The sequence below is a fragment of the Podarcis vaucheri genome (genome assembly GCF_965113315.1).
Source record: "Podarcis vaucheri genome assembly, chromosome: 5".
NCBI lineage: Eukaryota > Metazoa > Chordata > Lepidosauria > Squamata > Lacertidae > Podarcis > Podarcis vaucheri.
Genome location: NC_138763.1, coordinates 96,495,496 through 96,508,631, shown reverse-complemented (window position 1 = coordinate 96,508,631; position 13,136 = coordinate 96,495,496).

Below are 13,136 nucleotides of genomic sequence, written 5' to 3'. Positions count from 1 at the left end.
GGCCTTTTACAGGTTTTCCTTTCCTTCTCTCCCGGATGGAAGAGAGGGAGGGAGGTGGGAGCCAATTCAGTAAAGTAGATAAACTGGCTTGCCCACTATTGCAGCCCTTTTCTGTTTAATGTTGTAAACCACCCAAGGATCCTCTGAAGGGTGGTATAGAAATTTAATAAATGATAATAGTAATAATTTTGTGGCCCAACTGTATAGCAAGAATCTTAAGAGAGTTGAAACTCAGGGGTCATCTAATTGAAGGTATCCTGTACTACACTGGAAAAGGGATTTTAAGTGAAATCTGTCTAGAGCTTATAGGACACCTTAACTAGGAAACGACACGGGTGGCGCTGTGGGTTAAACCACAGAGCCTAGGGCTTGCTGATGAGAAGGTCGACGGTTCGAATCCCCGCGGCCGGGGTGAGCTCCCTTTGCTTGGTCCCTGCTCCTGCCAACCTAGCAGTTTGAAATCACGTCAAGTGCAAGTAGATAAATAGGTACCACTCTGGCAGGAAGGTAAATGGCGTTTCCGTGCACTGCTCTGGTTCGCCAGATGGTAGCCACATGACCCGGAAGCAAAAATAGTGCTAAACTGTTGCAAACGTTCTCCTGAAAGCTTTTTCGGTGGAAACAGATAGGTTTTGATCATCGGAAACAGAATTAGCCCTCTACGTCTGAACAACCTTTTTTGGAAAAAATCCCTAAGCTGCGCGGTCACAATTTCAGCAAAAATCTGACGTTCTGCAATTCACTCAAAAATGGTGCCAAACTGTTGCAAACGATCCCTTGAAAGCTTTTCCGGTGGAAACAGATGGGTTTTTATCATCAGAAACAGAATTAGCCCTCGGCGTCTGAAGAACTTTTTTTTGAAAAACTCCCTGAGCCAATAAAGTGGCCGGTCACAATTTCAAAAAAAATCTGACATTCTGCAATTCACTCAAAAATAGTGCAAAACTGTTGCAAACGTTCTCCTGAAAGGTTTTTCGGTGGAAACAGATGGGTTTTTATCATCGGAAACAGAATTAGCCCTCAAATTCTGAACAACCTTTTTTGGAAAAAATACCTAAGCGGTGCGGTCACAATTTCAGCAAAAATCTGACGTTCTACAATTCACTCAAAAATAGTGCAAAACTGTTGCAAACGTTCTCCTGAAAGGTTTTTCGGTGGAAACAGATGGGTTTCTATCATTGGAAACAGAATTAGCCCTCAACGTCTGAACAACTTTTTTTAAAAAAAAATCCCTAATTTTTTCATCAAAAATCTGACGTTCTACAATTCACTCAAAAATAGTGCCAAATTGTTGCAAACGATCCCCTGATAGGTTTTTCAATGGAAACAGATGGGTTTTTATCATTGGAAGCAGAATTAGCCCTTGATGTCTGAACTTCTGGAACAATTTTTTTTGGAAAAAACTCCCTAAGCCGCGGAGTCAGAATTTAGCAAATATCTGACGTTCTGCAATTCACTCAAAAATGGTGCCAAACAGTTGCAAACATTCTCCTGAAAGCTTTTTCGGTGGAAACAGATGGGGTTTTTTCATCGCAAACAGAATTAGCCCTCGACGTCTGAACACCTTCTTTTGAAAAAATCCCTAAGCCGAGCGGTCACAATTTCAGCAAAAATCTGACGTTTTGCAATTCACTCAAAAATGTTGGCAAAGTGTTGCAAACGCTCCCCTGAAAGGTTTTTTGGTGGAAACAGATGGGTTTTTATCATCGGAAACAGAATTAGCCCTTGACTTCTGAAGAACTTTTTTTGAAAAAATCCCTAAGCCGCGCGGTCACAATTTCAGCAAAAATGTGACGTTTTGCAATTCACTCAAAAATGTTGGCAAACTGTTGCAAACGCTCCCCTGAAAGGTTTTTTGGTGGAATCAGATGGGTTCTTATCATCGGAAACAGAATTAGCCTTGACTTCTGAAGAACTTTTTTTGAAAAAATCCCTAAGCCGCGCGGTCACCATTTCAGCAAAAATCTGACGTTTTGCAATTCACTCAAAAATGTTGGCAAACTTTTGCAAACGATCCGCTGAAAGGTTTTTCGGTGGAATCAGATGGGTTTTTATCATCGGAAACAGAATTAGCCCTCGACGTCTGAGCAACTTTTTTGAAAAAATCCCTAAGCCACGCGGTCACAATTTCAGCAAAAATCTGACGTTTTGCAATTCACTCAAAAATGTTGGCAAACTGTTGCAAACGCTCCCCTGAATGGTTTTTCGGTGGAAACTGATGGGGTTTTATCATCGGAAACAGAATTAGCCCTTGACGTCTGAACAACTTTTTTTGAAAAAATCCCAAAGACGCGCGGCCACAATTTCAGCAAAAATCTGACGTTCTGCATTTCACTAAAAAATGTTGGCAAACTTTGGAAACCATCCCCTGAAATGTTTTTCGGTGGAATCAGATGGGTTTTTATCATCGGAAACAGAATTAGCCCGAGACGTCTGAACAACCTTTTTTCACAATTCCAGCGAAAATCTGACGTTCTCAAATTCACTCAAAAATGGTGCCAAACTGTTGCAAACGAACCCCTGAAAGGTTTTTCGGTGGAAACAGATGGGTTTTTATCATTGGTAACAGAATTAGCCCTTGACGTCTGAGCAACTTTTTTGAAAAAATCCCTAAGCCGCGGTCACAATTTCAGCAAAAATCTGACGTTTTGAAATTCACTCAAAAATGTTGGCAAACTGTTGCAAACGCTCCCCTGAAAGGTTTTTCGGTGGAAACAGATGGGTTTTTATCATTGGAAACAGAATTAGCCCTCGACGTCTGAACACCTTTTTTTGAAAAAATCCCTAAGGTCACAATTTCAGCAAAAATCTGACGTTTTGCAATTCACTTAAAAATGTTGGCAAAGTGTTGCAAACGATCCGCTGAAAGGTTTTTCGGTGGAATCAGATGGGTTTTTATCATCGGAAACAGAATTAGCCCTTGACTTCTGAACAATTTTTTTTGAAAAAATCCCTAAGCCGCGCGGTCACAATTTCAGCAAAAATCTGACGTTTTGCAATTCACTCAAAAATGTTGGCAAAGTGTTGCAAACGCTCCCCTGAAAGGTTTTTCGGTGGAAATAGATGGGTTTTTATCATTGGAAACAGAATTAGCCCTCGACGTCTGAACACCTTTTTTTGAAAAAATCCCTAAGGTCACAATTTCAGCAAAAATCTGACGTTTTGCAATTCACTCAAAAATGTTGGCAAAGTGTTGCAAACGCTCCCCTGAAAGGTTTTTCGGTGGAAACAGATGGGGTTTTATCATCGGAAACAGAATTAGCCCTCGACGTCTGAACACCTTTTTTTGAAAAAATCCCTAAGCCGCGCGGTCACAATTTCAGCAAAAATCTGACGTTTTGCAATTCACTCAAAAATGTTGGCAAACTGTTGCAAACGATCCGCTGAAAGGTTTTTCGGTGGAATCAGATGGGTTTTTATCATCGGAAACAGAATTAGCCCTTGACTTCTGAAGAACTTTTTTTGAAAAAATCCCAAAGCCGCGCGACCACAATTTCAGCAAAAATCTGACGTTCTGCATTTCACTAAAAAATGTTAGCAAACTGTTGAAAACCATCCGCTGAAATGTTTTTCGGTGGAATCAGATGGGTTTTTATCATCGGAAACAGAATTAGCCCGAGACGTCTGAACAACCTTTTTTCACAATTCCAGCGAAAATCTGACGTTCTCAAATTCACTCAAAAATGGTGCCAAACTGTTGCAAACGAACCCCTGAAAGGTTTTTCGGTGGAAACAGATGGGTTTTTATCATTGGTAACAGAATTAGCCCTTGACGTCTGAGCAACTTTTTTGAAAAAATCCCTAAGCCACGCGGTCACAATTTCAGCAAAAATCTGACGTTTTGCAATTCACTCAAAAATGTTGGCAAACTTTTGCAAACGATCCGCTGAAAGGTTTTTCGGTGGAATCAGATGGGTTTTTATCATCGGAAACAGAATTAGCCCTTGACTTCTGAAGAACTTTTTTTGAAAAAATCCCTAAACCGCGCGGTCACAATTTCAGCAAAAATCTGACGTTTTGAAATTCACTCAAAAATGTTGGCAAACTGTTGCAAACGCTCCCCTGAAAGGTTTTTCGGTGGAAACAGATGGGGTTTTATCATCGGAAACAGAATTAATACTCAACGTCTGAACAACTTTTTTTGAAAAAATCCCAAAGCCGCGCGGCCACAATTTCAGCAAAAATCTGACGTTCTGCATTTCACTAAAAAATGTTAGCAAACTGTTGGAAACCATCCCCTGAAATCTTTTTCGGTGGAATCAGATGGGTTTTTATCATCGGAAACAGAATTAGCCCGAGACGTCTGAACAACCTTTTTTCACAATTCCAGCGAAAATCTGACGTTCTCAAATTCACTCAAAAATGTTGCCAAACTGTTGCAAACGAACCCCTGAAAGGTTTTTTGGTGGAAACAGATGGGTTTTTATCATTGGTAACAGAATTAGCCCTCGACGTCTGAGCAACTGTTTTGAAAAAATCCCTAAGCCACGCGGTCACAATTTCAGCAAAAATCTGACTTTCTGCAATTAACTAAAAAATGGTGCGAAACTGTTGCAAGCGATCCCCTGAAAGGTTTCTCGGTGGAAACAGATGGGTTTTTATCATCGGAAACAGAATTAGCCCTTGACGTCTGAAGAACTTTTTTTGAAAAAATCCCTAAGCCGCGCGGTCACAATTTCAGCAAAAATGTGACGTTTTGCAATTCACTCAAAAATGTTGGCAAACTGTTGCAAACGCTCCCCTGAAAGGTTTTTCGGTGGAAACAGATGGGGTTTTATCATCGGAAACAGAATTAGCCCTCGATGTCTGAAGAACTTTTTTTGAAAAAATCCCTAAGCCGCGCGGTCACAATTTCAGCAAAAATCTGACGTTCTGCAATTCACTCAAAATTGTTGGCAAACTGTTGCAAACGATCCACTGAAAGGTTTTTTGGTGGAATCAGATGGGTTCTTATCATCGGAAACAGAATTAGCCTTGACTTCTGAAGAACTTTTTTTGAAAAAATCCCTAAGCCGCGCGGTCACCATTTCAGCAAAAATCTGACATTTTGCAATTCACTCAAAAATGTTGGCAAACTTTTGCAAACGATCCGCTGAAAGGTTTTTCGGTGGAATCAGATGGGTTTTTATCATCGGAAACAGAATTAGCCCTTGACTTCTGAAGAACTTTTTTTGAAAAAATCCCTAAACCGCGCGGTCACAATTTCAGCAAAAATCTGACGTTTTGAAATTCACTCAAAAATGTTGGCAAACTGTTGCAAACGCTCCCCTGAATGGTTTTTCGGTGGAAACTGATGGGGTTTTATCATCGGAAACAGAATTAATACTCAACGTCTGAACAACTTTTTTTGAAAAAATCCCAAAGCCGCGCGGCCACAATTTCAGCAAAAATCTGACGTTCTGCATTTCACTAAAAAATGTTAGCAAACTGTTGGAAACCATCCCCTGAAATGTTTTTCGGTGGAATCAGATGGGTTTTTATCATCGGAAACAGAATTAGCCCGAGACGTCTGAACAACCTTTTTTCACAATTCCAGCGAAAATCTGACGTTCTCAAATTCACTCAAAAATGGTGCCAAACTGTTGCAAACGAACCCCTGAAAGGTTTTTTGGTGGAAACAGATGGGTTTTTATCATTGGTAACAGAATTAGCCCTCGACGTCTGAAGAACTTTTTTGAAAAAATCCCTAAGCCACGCGGTCACAATTTCAGCAAAAATCTGACTTTCTGCAATTAACTAAAAAATGGTGCGAAACTGTTGCAAGCGATCCCCTGAAAGGTTTCTCGGTGGAAACAGATGGGTTTTTATCATCGGAAACAGAATTAGCCCTTGACGTCTGAAGAACTTTTTTTGAAAAAATCCCTAAGCCGCGCGGTCACAATTTCAGCAAAAATGTGACGTTTTGCAATTCACTCAAAAATGTTGGCAAACTGTTGCAAACGCTCCCCTGAAAGGTTTTTCGGTGGAAACAGATGGGGTTTTATCATCGGAAACAGAATTAGCCCTCGATGTCTGAAGAACTTTTTTTGAAAAAATCCCTAAGCCGCGCGGTCACAATTTCAGCAAAAATCTGACGTTCTGCAATTCACTCAAAATTGTTGGCAAACTGTTGCAAACGATCCACTGAAAGGTTTTTTGGTGGAATCAGATGGGTTCTTATCATCGGAAACAGAATTAGCCTTGACTTCTGAAGAACTTTTTTTGAAAAAATCCCTAAGCCGCGCGGTCACCATTTCAGCAAAAATCTGACGTTTTGCAATTCACTCAAAAATGTTGGCAAACTTTTGCAAACGATCCGCTGAAAGGTTTTTCGGTGGAATCAGATGGGTTTTTATCATCGGAAACAGAATTAGCCCGAGACGTCTGAACAACCTTTTTTGAAAAAATCCCTAAGCCACGCGGTCACAATTTCAGCAAAAATCTGACGTTTTGCAATTCACTCAAAAATGTTGGCAAACTGTTGCAAACGCTCCCCTGAATGGTTTTTCGGTGGAAACTGATGGGGTTTTATCATCGGAAACAGAATTAGCCCTTGACGTCTGAACAACTTTTTTTGAAAAAATCCCAAAGACGCGCGGCCACAATTTCAGCAAAAATCTGACGTTCTGCATTTCACTAAAAAATGTTGGCAAACTTTGGAAACCATCCCCTGAAATGTTTTTCGGTGGAATCAGATGGGTTTTTATCATCGGAAACAGAATTAGCCCGAGACGTCTGAACAACCTTTTTTCACAATTCCAGCGAAAATCTGACGTTCTCAAATTCACTCAAAAATGGTGCCAAACTGTTGCAAACGAACCCCTGAAAGGTTTTTCGGTGGAAACAGATGGGTTTTTATCATTGGTAACAGAATTAGCCCTTGACGTCTGAGCAACTTTTTTGAAAAAATCCCTAAGCCGCGGTCACAATTTCAGCAAAAATCTGACGTTTTGAAATTCACTCAAAAATGTTGGCAAACTGTTGCAAACGCTCCCCTGAAAGGTTTTTCGGTGGAAACAGATGGGTTTTTTATCATTGGAAACAGAATTAGCCCTCGACGTCTGAACACCTTTTTTTGAAAAAATCCCTAAGGTCACAATTTCAGCAAAAATCTGACGTTTTGCAATTCACTTAAAAATGTTGGCAAAGTGTTGCAAACGCTCCCCTGAAAGGTTTTTCGGTGGAAATAGATGGGGTTTTATCATCGGAAACAGAATTAGCCCTCGACGTCTGAACACCTTTTTTTGAAAAAATCCCTAAGCCGCGCGGTCACAATTTCAGCAAAAATCTGACGTTTTGCAATTCACTCAAAAATGTTGGCAAACTGTTGCAAACGATCCGCTGAAAGGTTTTTCGGTGGAATCAGATGGGTTTTTATCATCGGAAACAGAATTAGCCCTTGACTTCTGAAGAACTTTTTTTGAAAAAATCCCAAAGCCGCGCGGCCACAATTTCAGCAAAAATCTGACGTTCTGCATTTCACTAAAAAATGTTAGCAAACTGTTGAAAACCATCCGCTGAAATGTTTTTCGGTGGAATCAGATGGGTTTTTATCATCGGAAACAGAATTAGCCCGAGACGTCTGAACAACCTTTTTTCACAATTCCAGCGAAAATCTGACGTTCTCAAATTCACTCAAAAATGGTGCCAAACTGTTGCAAACGAACCCCTGAAAGGTTTTTCGGTGGAAACAGATGGGTTTTTATCATTGGTAACAGAATTAGCCCTTGACGTCTGAGCAACTTTTTTGAAAAAATCCCTAAGCCACGCGGTCACAATTTCAGCAAAAATCTGACGTTTTGCAATTCACTCAAAAATGTTGGCAAACTTTTGCAAACGATCCGCTGAAAGGTTTTTCGGTGGAATCAGATGGGTTTTTATCATCGGAAACAGAATTAGCCCTTGACTTCTGAAGAACTTTTTTTGAAAAAATCCCTAAACCGCGCGGTCACAATTTCAGCAAAAATCTGACGTTTTGAAATTCACTCAAAAATGTTGGCAAACTGTTGCAAACGCTCCCCTGAAAGGTTTTTCGGTGGAAACAGATGGGGTTTTATCATCGGAAACAGAATTAATACTCAACGTCTGAACAACTTTTTTTGAAAAAATCCCAAAGCCGCGCGGCCACAATTTCAGCAAAAATCTGACGTTCTGCATTTCACTAAAAAATGTTAGCAAACTGTTGGAAACCATCCCCTGAAATCTTTTTCGGTGGAATCAGATGGGTTTTTATCATCGGAAACAGAATTAGCCCGAGACGTCTGAACAACCTTTTTTCACAATTCCAGCGAAAATCTGACGTTCTCAAATTCACTCAAAAATGTTGCCAAACTGTTGCAAACGAACCCCTGAAAGGTTTTTTGGTGGAAACAGATGGGTTTTTATCATTGGTAACAGAATTAGCCCTCGACGTCTGAGCAACTTTTTTGAAAAAATCCCTAAGCCACGCGGTCACAATTTCAGCAAAAATCTGACTTTCTGCAATTAACTAAAAAATGGTGCGAAACTGTTGCAAGCGATCCCCTGAAAGGTTTCTCGGTGGAAACAGATGGGTTTTTATCATCGGAAACAGAATTAGCCCTTGACGTCTGAAGAACTTTTTTTGAAAAAATCCCTAAGCCGCGCGGTCACAATTTCAGCAAAAATGTGACGTTTTGCAATTCACTCAAAAATGTTGGCAAACTGTTGCAAATGCTCCCCTGAAAGGTTTTTCGGTGGAAACAGATGGGGTTTTATCATCGGAAACAGAATTAGCCCTCGATGTCTGAAGAACTTTTTTTTAAAAATCCCTAAGCCGCGCGGTCACAATTTCAGCAAAAATCTGACGTTCTGCAATTCACTCAAAATTGTTGGCAAACTGTTGCAAACGATCCACTGAAAGGTTTTTTGGTGGAATCAGATGGGTTCTTATCATCGGAAACAGAATTAGCCTTGACTTCTGAAGAACTTTTTTTGAAAAAATCCCTAAGCCGCGCGGTCACCATTTCAGCAAAAATCTGACGTTTTGCAATTCACTCAAAAATGTTGGCAAACTTTTGCAAACGATCCGCTGAAAGGTTTTTCGGTGGAATCAGATGGGTTTTTATCATCGGAAACAGAATTAGCCCTTGACTTCTGAAGAACTTTTTTTGAAAAAATCCCTAAACCGCGCGGTCACAATTTCAGCAAAAATCTGACGTTTTGAAATTCACTCAAAAATGTTGGCAAACTGTTGCAAACGCTCCCCTGAATGGTTTTTCGGTGGAAACTGATGGGGTTTTATCATCGGAAACAGAATTAATACTCAACGTCTGAACAACTTTTTTTGAAAAAATCCCAAAGCCGCGCGGCCACAATTTCAGCAAAAATCTGACGTTCTGCATTTCACTAAAAAATGTTAGCAAACTGTTGGAAACCATCCCCTGAAATGTTTTTCGGTGGAATCAGATGGGTTTTTATCATCGGAAACAGAATTAGCCCGAGACGTCTGAACAACCTTTTTTCACAATTCCAGCGAAAATCTGACGTTCTCAAATTCACTCAAAAATGTTGCCAAACTGTTGCAAACGAACCCCTGAAAGGTTTTTTGGTGGAAACAGATGGGTTTTTATCATTGGTAACAGAATTAGCCCTCGACGTCTGAGCAACTTTTTTGAAAAAATCCCTAAGCCACGCGGTCACAATTTCAGCAAAAATCTGACTTTCTGCAATTAACTAAAAAATGGTGCGAAACTGTTGCAAGCGATCCCCTGAAAGGTTTCTCGGTGGAAACAGATGGGTTTTTATCATCGGAAACAGAATTAGCCCTTGACGTCTGAAGAACTTTTTTTGAAAAAATCCCTAAGCCGCGCGGTCACAATTTCAGCAAAAATGTGACGTTTTGCAATTCACTCAAAAATGTTGGCAAACTGTTGCAAATGCTCCCCTGAAAGGTTTTTCGGTGGAAACAGATGGGGTTTTATCATCGGAAACAGAATTAGCCCTCGATGTCTGAAGAACTTTTTTTTAAAAAATCCCTAAGCCGCGCGGTCACAATTTCAGCAAAAATCTGACGTTCTGCAATTCACTCAAAATTGTTGGCAAACTGTTGCAAACGATCCACTGAAAGGTTTTTTGGTGGAATCAGATGGGTTCTTATCATCGGAAACAGAATTAGCCCTTGACTTCTGAAGAACTTTTTTTGAAAAAATCCCTAAACCGCGCGGTCACAATTTCAGCAAAAATCTGACGTTTTGAAATTCACTCAAAAATGTTGGCAAACTGTTGCAAACGCTCCCCTGAATGGTTTTTCGGTGGAAACTGATGGGGTTTTATCATCGGAAACAGAATTAATACTCAACGTCTGAACAACTTTTTTTGAAAAAATCCCAAAGCCGCGCGGCCACAATTTCAGCAAAAATCTGACGTTCTGCATTTCACTAAAAAATGTTAGCAAACTGTTGGAAACCATCCCCTGAAATGTTTTTCGGTGGAATCAGATGGGTTTTTATCATCGGAAACAGAATTAGCCCGAGACGTCTGAACAACCTTTTTTCACAATTCCAGCGAAAATCTGACGTTCTCAAATTCACTCAAAAATGGTGCCAAACTGTTGCAAACGAACCCCTGAAAGGTTTTTTGGTGGAAACAGATGGGTTTTTATCATTGGTAACAGAATTAGCCCTCGACGTCTGAGCAACTTTTTTGAAAAAATCCCTAAGCCACGCGGTCACAATTTCAGCAAAAATCTGACTTTCTGCAATTAACTAAAAAATGGTGCGAAACTGTTGCAAGCGATCCCCTGAAAGGTTTCTCGGTGGAAACAGATGGGTTTTTATCATCGGAAACAGAATTAGCCCTTGACGTCTGAAGAACTTTTTTTGAAAAAATCCCTAAGCCGCGCGGTCACAATTTCAGCAAAAATGTGACGTTTTGCAATTCACTCAAAAATGTTGGCAAACTGTTGCAAACGCTCCCCTGAAAGGTTTTTCGGTGGAAACAGATGGGGTTTTATCATCGGAAACAGAATTAGCCCTCGATGTCTGAAGAACTTTTTTTGAAAAAATCCCTAAGCCGCGCGGTCACAATTTCAGCAAAAATCTGACGTTCTGCAATTCACTCAAAATTGTTGGCAAACTGTTGCAAACGATCCACTGAAAGGTTTTTTGGTGGAATCAGATGGGTTCTTATCATCGGAAACAGAATTAGCCTTGACTTCTGAAGAACTTTTTTTGAAAAAATCCCTAAGCCGCGCGGTCACCATTTCAGCAAAAATCTGACGTTTTGCAATTCACTCAAAAATGTTGGCAAACTTTTGCAAACGATCCGCTGAAAGGTTTTTCGGTGGAATCAGATGGGTTTTTATCATCGGAAACAGAATTAGCCCGAGACGTCTGAACAACCTTTTTTGAAAAAATCCCTAAGCCACGCGGTCACAATTTCAGCAAAAATCTGACGTTTTGCAATTCACTCAAAAATGTTGGCAAACTGTTGCAAACGCTCCCCTGAATGGTTTTTCGGTGGAAACTGATGGGGTTTTATCATCGGAAACAGAATTAGCCCTTGACGTCTGAACAACTTTTTTTGAAAAAATCCCAAAGACGCGCGGCCACAATTTCAGCAAAAATCTGACGTTCTGCATTTCACTAAAAAATGTTGGCAAACTTTGGAAACCATCCCCTGAAATGTTTTTCGGTGGAATCAGATGGGTTTTTATCATCGGAAACAGAATTAGCCCAAGACGTCTGAACAACCTTTTTTCACAATTCCAGCGAAAATCTGACGTTCTCAAATTCACTCAAAAATGGTGCCAAACTGTTGCAAACGAACCCCTGAAAGGTTTTTCGGTGGAAACAGATGGGTTTTTATCATTGGTAACAGAATTAGCCCTTGACGTCTGAGCAACTTTTTTGAAAAAATCCCTAAGCCGCGGTCACAATTTCAGCAAAAATCTGACGTTTTGAAATTCACTCAAAAATGTTGGCAAACTGTTGCAAACGCTCCCCTGAAAGGTTTCTCGGTGGAAACAGATGGGTTTTTATCATTGGAAACAGAATTAGCCCTCGACGTCTGAACACCTTTTTTTGAAAAAATCCCTAAGGTCACAATTTCAGCAAAAATCTGACGTTTTGCAATTCACTTAAAAATGTTGGCAAAGTGTTGCAAACGATCCGCTGAAAGGTTTTTCGGTGGAATCAGATGGGTTTTTATCATCGGAAACAGAATTAGCCCTTGACTTCTGAACAATTCTTTTTGAAAAAATCCCTAAGCCGCGCGGTCACAATTTCAGCAAAAATCTGACGTTTTGCAATTCACTCAAAAATGTTGGCAAAGTGTTGCAAACGCTCCCCTGAAAGGTTTTTCGGTGGAAATAGATGGGTTTTTATCATTGGAAACAGAATTAGCCCTCGACGTCTGAACACCTTTTTTTGAAAAAATCCCTAAGGTCACAATTTCAGCAAAAATCTGACGTTTTGCAATTCACTCAAAAATGTTGGCAAAGTGTTGCAAACGCTCCCCTGAAAGGTTTTTCGGTGGAAACAGATGGTGTTTTATCATCGGAAACAGAATTAGCCCTCGACGTCTGAACACCTTTTTTTGAAAAAATCCCTAAGCCGCGCGGTCACAATTTCAGCAAAAATCTGACGTTTTGCAATTCACTCAAAAATGTTGGCAAACTGTTGCAAACGATCCGCTGAAAGGTTTTTCGGTGGAATCAGATGGGTTTTTATCATCGGAAACAGAATTAGCCCGAGACGTCTGAACAACCTTTTTTCACAATTCCAGCGAAAATCTGACGTTCTCAAATTCACTCAAAAATGGTGCCAAACTGTTGCAAACGAACCCCTGAAAGGTTTTTCGGTGGAAACAGATGGGTTTTTATCATTGGTAACAGAATTAGCCCTTGACGTCTGAGCAACTTTTTTGAAAAAATCCCTAAGCCACGCGGTCACAATTTCAGCAAAAATCTGACGTTTTGCAATTCACTCAAAAATGTTGGCAAACTTTTGCAAACGATCCGCTGAAAGGTTTTTCGGTGGAATCAGATGGGTTTTTATCATCGGAAACAGAATTAGCCCTTGACTTCTGAAGAACTTTTTTTGAAAAAATCCCTAAACCGCGCGGTCACAATTTCAGCAAAAATCTGACGTTTTGAAATTCACTCAAAAATGTTGGCAAACTGTTGCAAACGCTCCCCT